This window comes from Gavialis gangeticus, unplaced genomic scaffold (genome assembly GCF_001723915.1).
Source record: "Gavialis gangeticus isolate Ggan-Ray unplaced genomic scaffold, GavGan_comp1, whole genome shotgun sequence".
NCBI classification, from domain to species: Eukaryota; Metazoa; Chordata; order Crocodylia; family Gavialidae; genus Gavialis; species Gavialis gangeticus.
Window position 1 is genome coordinate 31,737,394 of NW_017729025.1, and position 11,061 is coordinate 31,748,454.

Sequence of the window (11,061 nt, forward strand, 5' to 3'; positions counted from 1 at the left end):
GCAAGGAGAAGCCCCAAAGGCCGAGAAGCTGACAGTCATATCAAAGCCCCTGGAAGTGGCAGAGGAAGGCGCACCTCAGGTGGCCCCATGTTGCATGGCTACCAACATTGTATAGCAATTGCTGCAGGGCCTGAAGGTGGAATGTCAGGACCTGGTTGCGCAGGCAAACCAGGCCCTGGCTGTCTTCCCACAAGGAGAGGTTTAGGACCCCTGCAGTGAACCAATGCTCTCCTGGCCAGAAAAACTCTAGAGTCCACCTCTGGAGCCCTGCCAGGATCTCAGGGGGCACAGGCAGGGTGTGTAAGTGATGCCAGAGCATGGACAGGACCAGCTGGTTCAGCATCAGAACTCTCCCATGCAGGGAGAAACCTCAGGAGCCCTGCCCATGCCCGGAGCCACTTCACCACACTTGCCTCCGGCTGGTGCAAGTTTTCCAGCAGGGAGGAGTCTGTGGGGGACAGGTAGACCCCCAAGTAGAGAAGCAAGCCCGCGCTCCAGTGGATTCCATGGAGTGCCGGTGGGAGAGCCCACCAGCAACCCGACACCCACCATCAGGCCAGAGCTCTTGACCCAGCTGACCCAGGCAGTGGAAGCTGCCAAGTACAACACCTGGCAGGCCTTAATGTGCACCAGGTCACCTGAGTCCTGGACCATGACAAGTACATCGTCAGTGTACACTGACAGGACCAACCGCACCATCGGCTCCTGGAGCATCAACCCTGCCACCCGCCTCCACAGGAGGACAAGGAAGGGCTCCAGGGCCCAGGCATACAGTTGGCCTGACATTGGGCAGCCTTGACACACTTCTCTCATGAATGGATGGGCTCCGTCAGGATCCAGTTGAGCTTGAACAAACACTCTGCAGAGGCGTACAGCACCTGGAGAGTCCGCATGAAGCAGAGCCCGAAGCCAAAGGCCCGCAGCATGTCTGTGAGGTACCTGTCACCCACTCTGTCAAATGCCTTCTCCTGGTCCAAGGACAGGCCCTCCCGGCACGCTAGCTTCAAGAGGTCCCAAACCAGGTACACGGCACCGTGTACATCTGGTTGGGATGGACCACGTCCATCAGCATGGACTGCAGGCACAGTGAGATGGCCTTCACTGCTATCTTATAGTCCATGCAGAGGAGGGACATGGAATGCCAGTTCCTTGGGTCATGGGAATCCCCCTTCTTCAGCAGGAGGGTCAGCACAGCCCTCCAGCAAAATAGGGAGAGTTCCTCACTTCCCTCGGATTCGGCCCAGACTGCGGCAAAGTCTGGGCCAAGGACATCCCAGAAAGCTCAGTAGAGCTCCTCAGTCAGCCCATCAATGCCCAATGCCTTGTTGCCAGGCATCAGGCAAAGGGTGGCTGAAAACTCGGCCAAAAGTAAGAGAAGCCTCCAGCCAGTCCTGGTCACCCATGCTGACCCCCACCGGGTCCAATAGGCTTTGGTGTTGGTTGGATCCAGGGAAAAGAACGCTTTGTGGAAGGCCCGCGCACACCGGTTCATCTCACCTGGATCCATGAAGGAGGTGCCATCACCTGCCAGAAGGCCGGTGATGTACTTCTTGCCCCCCTTCCTCCTCTCCAGGGCATAGAGGAAGTGGGAGTCACGGTCCATCTCTCAAAGGAGTTGGACGTATGAGTGAACAAACACACCATGGTTGCAGTGGCTGTCCAGAGCACAAAGCTCTTCCCACCTCACCTGACACTCCCCACAGAGGGATGGGCTGGTTGGGTTAGTGGCCAGGTGCCTCTCCAGCTCCACCACTTCCCGCTTGAGCTTCTCCTGGACTGCCTCCCTCTGCCAGGTGTACACCCAAGTATAGCTGTGGCAAAAAAACCTTCCCCACCTCCCACCATCTCCAAGCTGAGGGAAACGTTGCTCATTGCTCCTGCCAGGCCAGCCAGAACTCCTGGAAGACCTCCCTGAAGTCCACATCCTCCAGCAGACTGGCACTGAAATACCAGTAGGCCGATCCTGGACACCCAGACCCTAGCATGGCCTGGGCCCAGACAAGGTGGTAATCACTGAAAGGAGCTGGCTGGATGCCAGCGGAGTAGGCCCAGGCAAAGTGCAACAAAGAGCTATAAATCCGGTCTAACTCGGAGTGGCATGCCTGCTCCTCCCCTACCTTCACATAGGTGAAGGCAGGGGGGCCGGTAGGGTGACAGCACACCAGGCGTCCACCAGGGAGTAGTCCATCAGGATCTCCTTGAGGATGCCCATGGCAGCCTGGCTCCACTCCCTGCCTGGCTGGTCTTGCGTATCTAGGGTGATATTAAAGTCCCCTCCAAGGACCAGGCACTTGTGAGGGTTGAGGGTGCCGATGTAAGTGGCTGCCTGCAGAAAAAATCTGCCAACTCCGGGTCCTTCGCAGGAGCGTACACGTTCAGAAAGTTCAGGACCAGCCCCCTGCATTTGGATCCGGAGATGCAGCAGGCAGCCCAGCATCACCTTAATGTCCTGGAGAACCTCCAGCTGCAGGCCTGGGAAGAACAGGGAGGCCACCTCACAAGGGGTGGCCAAGAGGTGACTAAAAAAGACCCTGCCTTCCCACTCCAGCTGCCAATTAGGTTTGTCGGCCAGAGTCGTCAGGGTCTCCTGCAAGGGGGTACCCCCCCTCCTGAAGTAAAGAGAGCACCCAGCATCTCCAGAGAGAATTCTTGCAGCCATGGATGTTGAGGGTCACGATCTTAAATGACCTCATGGCTGGGGGGTGGAGTGGATGGTTCAGCAGGGGCCTTGCATATCTCAATGCCCAGTGTGGGGCCCGCTGGCTCGTGCAGCACCCTCCCATAATTATAGGGGGCATCTGGGAAACCACAGGCCCATCTATAGATCCGGGCATTGCAGCTTTTGGGCCACTTGCCTTCCCCCCCAAGACCCTCACAATGGCAAGGATGCTGTCAAAATCTCCCCAGTGGTCCAAGGTGAGCTGTACCTTGCTGGCAGACTGCTGGGTGTAGTCGCAGTCAAGAAATGCAAGTAGCTTACCTCTGGGGACCACCAGGACCAAGAGGTTTGCAGGCTCCATGGAGCCTGCTGGTTCTCGGGCATCCTCCTCCTGGTCCTGGGATTCAGAAGGTTCCTTAGGCACCATCTGAACCCCCCAGTCCACTAAGACCCTGGACTTCGGTTGGGATTGGGAGAGCTCTGCAGCCCCTTGGAACAAGGGTGGGGGCAAGGCTCCATCACAAGATGGTAGGGGAGAGCTGGAGCCCTGGGGAGGGTGGTCTTCGCAGGGTCCCCAACAAGATTGGGCTGTTGATTAGGGGACCCCACCTTGACCCTTTCTGGTGCAGGACCATGGGGCAGGCTGGAAGTGATGCTTTTCTGGAAGGGGAAGGGAAGAGACCTGTCTGGCACCGAGGTGGCTTCGGTGTTTGCCTTGGGATCCTGGGAAAGGGGACCTCCCTCCTCAGGACTCACTAGGGTAAGTACCAGGGTCCCTGTCTCCCCCAGATCATCAGACCTTCCTTTGGGTTGGCCAAGGCCTCAGCCTTGGTGCCCATAGTCTCAGGGGGCAGGCCCTGGCTAGCAGAATGAAAGACTTCCTCCACGGGCTCCTGTTTGGGACAGTCCAGCAGCCCCAAAACCTTGTCCATGTGGATCACCCATTTGATCTTTTCCAGGGGTGGGGTGTCATGCACAGCGGGAGAGGCCCCCAGAAGCTGAGCTGCTCCTTCCCCCCATGTGGTGGTCTTGGGAGAGGGCAGGAGTCCTCCACATCAGAGCATCCCAGCTGCACCTGGGCCTTCCTTTTGGCTTTGCACCCAGAGGGGAACTGCACCCACTTAGCCATGAGGTGGTCCTCAGGTGGATAGGCTCCAGTAGTAAAAGGTGAGGGTTGTGGGGTGGGGCAGCAATAGCAGGTACATAACTAGGGGCAGGAGGGCCCCGCTCCCTTTCTCCCCTTGTTTTGGGGGTGGGGTCACCTGAGTTCATGGGGGGCTGAATGATGTGACTGGGGTGCCAGGGACCTGAGTGGGGAGGGGTACCAGTGGCAGGGGCACCCCTCTCACCAGTGGGACCTGTGGATGCCCTCTTCTCCTGGTCCATGAGGCACTCATGACAGAAGTGCCTCGGGGTGCAGCACTAGAAGCATCACAGGTCCCCCAGCATATAGAAAACCATCACCCGGGACACCTGAAAAGGAATCAGAGGCACCCCTCAGCATCCAGCCATGTTCCCACTGCCAGCTGGACTATAATCTGGTGACAGAAAGAGCGTACGTGGCAGAGGCCAGGGTCTCAGCACCACAGCAAGAGGGCCAACACTGGGGAAATAACTGGGACTACCCTGGTCCCCAACTCTTCTAGGGGCTCAAGGGGGACATACTCGTCCTCCACCACGAGTCCCCTCTCCATCGCCTTTTCTGCGGCAGCCTCTGAGGCAAGAAAAAAGACCCACTTGCCATGAAAGCAGGAGGCCACCACAATCTTTGGGACCCCAACTACCCAAGCCAGGGCCTGCACCCAGGTCTCAGAGTGCAGGTTCTACTGCTTGGGTAGTTGGCACTTCACCCCGTGCCTGTGGGCAAGTGGCAGAAAGGGGGCCCCGCCACCCAAGCTGGAAGGGCCAGTGGTGGAGGACCCAGGCCCCGTAGCTTTGGGTCCCCCCTAGCCACCTGTGTACAGCTGTAGTTCCCCCACTGGGGGGCCACATTGGTGGTGCCCGGGCTAAGGCCAGGGACAGGCTGAGTAGATGGGCTGGCTGGTGTAGCACACCTGGTCCCGTCAGGCACCCATGGTCTAGGCTTGGGGTGGGGCCCTTGCCCCTCCCACCCCCAGCTGTAGAGGAGGCTAAAGAGGAGCCCTTCCCACTACCCTTGCAATTGGTCCCTGATGGTGGGGGAGGGGGTTTGGGAGACCTCCTTGCCCTGCTGGCTCCCTGCCAGACTCCAGCCTCCCCCGCAACAGAGATTGCAGGCCCCACAGGGTAAAAAACCAGAAGGGCTATGCTTGGAGAATGTGGGGGAGGGAGAACATACACACAAGGTCTGGGGAAACTCAAGCTGGCTTACTCAGCCACACAACAACCACCAGGGCAGGGGGAGTGGACCACAGGACTTACCACACAAGGGCAAAAAACACAGAAGGAAGGCTGCTGAGGCTGATGTAAAAGCCCCTCAGGCCTCTTTTATACTCAGCAGCAGAGCAATAGGTAGGAAAACAAAGCAGGATCAGATGCAGTGAGGCAGCTGTGGGGGAGGGCAGGAGCAATCAACCAATCCAATGCAGGTATGGTGTTGTGTGGTGCAAGGTGGTGCAGCAGGGAATCTTCCTCTCTCCTGAGAGGGGACAGCAGCAGAACAGATGGCAGCAGCAGCAGCAACAGCAGCAGTGGTGGTAGCAGCCGTTCAGTTCAGCCACTCAGGGCGTGCTTCAAGTAAAAGTGGAGGGGGGGGGGTCTGCCAAGGCTGCTGGGGCAGGAAAGGCACCTTTAGGCTCTGGCAGTGATGGTGGGGCCCACAGGCAGTGCAGGCTTCCTCCCCAGGGTGCCCTCTGGCTGGGCAGCAGGCCAGAACAGGGGTGCAGAAGCTGGGGTGCAGTGTTGGGGTGAGGTGGGCCCCTCCCCAATGGGGGGCAGTGGTGTACAGCAGAGGACCTTCCCTGTGGAGAGGCAGCAGCCCAAGGCAAGGAAGGGGTGCCACCAACTTACCCCCAAAAGCTCTGAGAACAAGCCAGCAGCTAGCAGTAGCTAGAGGCAGGAAGGAGCCTAGCCATCTTCTCCCCAGAGGCTCCTGAGACCAAGTTTGCAGCAGCAACAGCCTAGGACAGGAAGGGATGTGGCCAACTTCCTCCCAGAGGCTCCTCCCCCAGAAGCTCCTGAGGGGAAGTAGCCCTGAGCTGCTCACCAGGGCAGCGTTTTATACTACTGGGGCCAGCCTAGGTGCTGGCCCCAGCTTTCAGCTCCCTCTGGCTACAGATCTGGGAGGTGCTGCGCAGGGTCAGTTTGCCCCAAGTGGCACAACTTGCCCCACACCAAAGTGCATGTTCAGGCACATGTGCTAAGACAAAAATTTCCAGCACAAATTTGTGCCACTCCTATTTGAGCTGCTGCAAGTGCAAGTGCCTGTATGTGTGAACGCAACCTATGGGATTAATGTAGGGTTTCACTACGTGAAACCTGTGAGATGCAGGGGGTCTGACAAGATTCGGATGATTCCTTCTGGCCTTAAATTCTGTGAATACCTGAGTACATCTACATGTGAAATTAATGCAATGCAATAAATGCCAGAGCAGTTTGTACCAAGAATTAACTGCTCTCGTGTACAGCATCTACACTTTGAGCCAGGGTGGAGCAGTCCTGGGCTGGCAGCAGGCTTGGGGGGTCAGCTCCAAGCTCCAGAGGCAACATCAGGCAATAGAGAGGCTGGCTGGGGCATGAGGGTACAGGACCTGTGAAGTCATGTGGCTAGGCAGCAGGCAGCCCCCATATTTTAGCACCCTCATACCCCAGCTGACCCCTATCACCATCTATATATGTGTGTTCATTGCACTTAATAACTCTGTCATAAGATAGTACTGTCCTGGACAGTACAATTTTACAGCAGAGTTAATTTACTATGCCCTAATACCAGTGCATGTGTAGACAGTGATGCTTTACTGCACAGCTAATTAGTCAACTCTGCAGTAAAGTGCACATGTAGATGCACCCTCTGGAAACCAGGTCCAATTCAAACTAAGCCTTATTTTGAGTACGCCTGCAGTTTGAGATTAATATTTCACACACCTCTAATATCCACTGTTAATCTAAAACGGATAGCTAATCTAATATCAATTGTTGTCAGACACCTCTAGCACATTATGATATAAATATAATAAATGAAAGAGACTCATCTGTTCCCTGAACTAAATATGGTATCTTGGAGATTCAGCCATTTGGGGAACATGCTCATGGTGAGACTGCAAATCTGATTTATCTTTTAAAAGGAATCTGTATTTTGTATGTAACTTTAGAAAACAAAGCAAGATTTTTTCAGGTATCAGAAGGCATAAAGGAGACAGTATATTTTTAAGTCCAAGAGCAGATGTTTTGTTTACATTTGCCTTATGTACTCTGTTTTTTTTCTTTTTGCTGCTGCTGATTCTCTCTTGTGTTATCAATAAGCAGAGGAAACTTTGCAGCCTGGGCAGTAGTTTTCCAGTGGACCAGCAGTGGTGACAGCTGCTATTCTTATGCCCCCTCTAAATTGGCACCCAGGGTGTATGCTCTCTTCACCCACCCTAGTTACACTATTGTCAGTAACTTCTCAAATAGCCAGTTCTCGAATTAACTTATTTACCCTCTTTCCTACCTGTTTGCATGCTGCTGGAACTTGTCTGCTTGAACACACTTATTTTCCTGCTGATTTAGTATCTACAATTAGGTGTCTACTTCCAAAATACACCTTTCTACAAATCCAGCCCACTGAATCAAACTCATTATCTTAAGACATTTCTATGGACAAAGGTTATGCTTTTCTGAGCTATATTAATCTCTTTGTCTAAACATCACAAGCTTAATTGGGTTAGATCAGAGTTATACTGTTTTGAGTAAAAGGGTGTGATTAATGTGAGCTAAAGACAGCTGGATCAGCGCAGTCTCATTCTATAGTATACACAAACCTATTATCATTAAAACTGAGAGTTGGGAAAACCCAGCTTTGGTAAGCAAATTTCTTCATGAAATCCACTAGAGAAGGTGAGTAAAAGGTTTTTTAACTGCACTGGAGACTTTCTATTAACAGATCTATACAGTAAGCTAAGCAACCACAAGAAAGCTCTACTGACTGATTCATAGTAAGGCATGGACTATATATTTGCTAGCTAGCCATCAAAACAAAAAATAAGGGGAAGCACGTGAGTTGCAAAGGTGGTCCTTCCCCACCCACAGATATGTGAGGGAAAGATCCTGGAGAGAACAGCTAGCCCTTGCCCACAGTAACCCCTCTGGCCTAGTAATGCCGCCCTAGAACCGCTGCAACTCAAAGCACTTGAAACTACGTCAAAGAAGAGGTTTAGACATATACCTCATCTCTGGATTCAGACCATCAGATGATGTAAACATTTACATCATATAATATTCTCTAGCCTTTTTCCCTCACAACTTCCATTGCTTGTTTCTTATTTTAGTTTGTTGTTGCTATAGCAAAATTAATTTTTATATCTTGGTTCAAGCAAACAATTAGGAAACAATAGAGCCTACATAATTTAACATTTTCAACGTTAGCTTATTGTTGCTGACAACATCCTTCATGGGTAAACTCTACGAATGATTTCAGCCCCCATCTCTATGCAGATGTCTCTCTCCTTTCCAGATCCAAATACTTCTGCCCAAACTAAAAACCAAGCCTGTCTCTGACATCTCTTTGTGAATGACTAGTTATCAGTGCAAGTAAGCATGGTTAAAACAGAGCTCTTAATCCTCTTCCGCAAGCCCTCCCTACTCTTCCTTTTTCACACACTGTGGAAAACATCACAGTCCACTTTTCACTGAACCCATAACCTGGGCTTCATTTTAGACTCACATGTCCTGTCTCCCACCTCTAAGATATGGCCTTTCTTACCCAGCCACACAGCTAAAGTTCCTGCCCAAATTGTCATCTTTTCACATACTGAATACTATGAAATCCTGTATTTCTGCTCTTGACAAATGCAGATTTCCACGTAATTTCCATTCCATAAGGCTGCCACAAAGACTACATTCCTAACCCATTGCTTTGACCAGCCCTCCTCTGGTTCCCTCTTCGCTATCACATCGAACACAAGCTCCTTGTCTTGATTTTCATAGCTCTTAGGAGCTCACCGCCACCCTACATGTCATCTTTCTGTCCCTGTCATGATGTTGATTCCTACCCCCTCTCAGTCCACAGTGCCAATTTCCATCACTGCCTTGTCACATTTTCAAACAAGAAGCTTCATGCCTTGTCCCATGCTGCCCTCCATGCTTGAAAGGAGCTTCCATCATTCTCCTTGAAGTCCCTCCTTATAATTCTCCTTTACTGAGATATCTAAAAAAACCCTTAGTGGTTAGGATGCTAATGTGCCATTGCTACATCATGTTAACTGATATTTCCTCATTGTTTCCTTACATTATATCTACATCAATGTGTTGTCTCATGGCTTATATTGAGATTGGAAACTCTTGGCGGCAAGGGGGTGTCTCTCTATTCTGCTTGTGCAGCATCATGCAAAATGAGCTTCTTATCAATGCCTGGGGCTCTAAAAGACTATAGCAATACAAAGAATTAATAGACCATGACCAACATGGGGTAAAGTCAGATTCTCTTCTACTCTGAGGTCCTCTTAGTTTGAGATGGGGGTTGGTTGTCAGGATGCAAGTTGCATTCCTCTGACTCTCAGGAGGTATCTGCATTAACCTCAATCTTTCACTGTAAATTAGACCAAGCTAGGGGCTGCATTAATTTGTTTATGATAGCTATGGTCCCTCAGGACTCAAAGATCAGGTCAGAATTGGTCAAGAACATCTTTCCCACTTTGTCCCCATCCTCCCTCCCCCACCAAAGCTCCCAAATAGTTCAGGCTGTTAACTACACTCAGGTGAGGGGACAAGGAACTTGACATAAGAGTTGCCAAGGGCATTTGATAACGGTCGAGGGCCTATTCCCCACTTTGCGTTAACAGAACTATCTCCTGGCTGGTTTCTGCTTCTTTAAACCAGCACTGGAGGCCAAAGTGGCAAGAGTGGAGGTAATCATGTGAGCAGGTGTGCCTGGGCATGGGCGTAATTCCTTCCCGGTTTTTGGCTGTTTTTTTAATTTAAAACTACATGATATATTGTTTTCTATCCCTACTAGAAAAGACTGCCTTCTCTTCAGCTCTATTACAGAATATCACATTTCAAATACTCCCAATTATTGGTACCTCCCTTCTCAAGCCCCCTGTGATGTATACACCACCCTCAGAATAACATTTGATTAAATGAGTTCAGGCTCACGTAAGCTTATGTATCTATTTTCTAGTTAGTTTACAAGGTGTTTCTCTACCCTGCCTTCTGCCATATACCACCTATGCTCTCCACCAGTCAGTGTCCCAGCTGACTTTCATTTTCTTTCCTTACTCATCTCCCAGTTTGACCAAAGCCAAATTCTCACCTCTATTTTGACATTATTGCCCCATACCTACTCCCACCCATTAGTGGCCAGAATTCAGTTTATGACATGTACTTTATTAAGGCCATTTTTTCTCTCTCCGCTGCACCATTGTAAATCCAGAGTAAGCTATTGCTTAAATCAATGGTTCTCCGCCTCTTTGGATTCAAGGCACCATTCATCAGGCTCTGAAAATCCCAGATCTTATTTTTCACTCACTTTTTGACTATGGAAAAATAATAGAGCAATTCTTTTGTTGAACTCAGAAAGCCCACAGGAGGTCGGAATGATTCTGGTGCTATGGATTCCTTTTTGAAATCTCTGGTCTCTCTTGTGAATCACGTCTAGGTGTTTGCATACCTAACAGTGCTTTCTGCAGCACCCTTAAAAGGATCTCATCCACCTCTTGGTGCCACTTCACTGTGGTTGAGAATCACCATCTTAAGTGATGGAATTGCTCTCGATCTACATCAGTTAAAGCAAATGCAAAAATGCAACTTTTTAGATTTGACTTGTTACATACACCTTGAATTTGGTGGGCATCATCTAGTACCAAAAGACACGTTCTCTAAATAAGGTTAGATTTGACAGGGCAACAGTGAATGGAAAAAAATGACAATAGGGAACTTACGTGATGCCTACTGCTCTATGCTTGGTTCTTGCCACATATTGGTCTTTCCTTTTCTTGAAGGCCAAAATTCACCTTTAAAAATCATTTGAGAAAGTAATCACACAGATGTATAGAAAAGTACATAAAAGCATCCTTGACACAAAAAAATGTAAATCACAACATTTATAACTAATGTATTTCCCTTTCTTTCTCCTCCCCTTATTTTTCTAAGGCATAAAAAGAAAGAATAATAAAAAAAAAAACCTGGCATGGTTATCATTCATGTTGATGTCAACAGCCCTACATAGGCAGGTAACAGGAAAATACCACCCCAGGGATCCTATTCATGGTGCACAGCAGGGCCCTGTC

The 11,061-nt window shown here is 50.5% G+C and overlaps 1 long non-coding RNA gene across 1 annotated transcript in view; it reads right to left on the reverse strand.

Annotated features, from left to right (window-relative positions):
* Positions 1–10,788, reverse strand: part of LOC109298471 — a 183,050-nt gene extending 172,262 nt beyond the window's left edge. Inside the window, exon 1 of the long non-coding RNA XR_002097618.1 lies at positions 10,714–10,788. This is a non-coding gene — a long non-coding RNA (uncharacterized LOC109298471). The remainder of the gene's footprint in view (positions 1–10,713) is intronic.
* Positions 10,789–11,061: the final 273 nt, after the last annotated feature.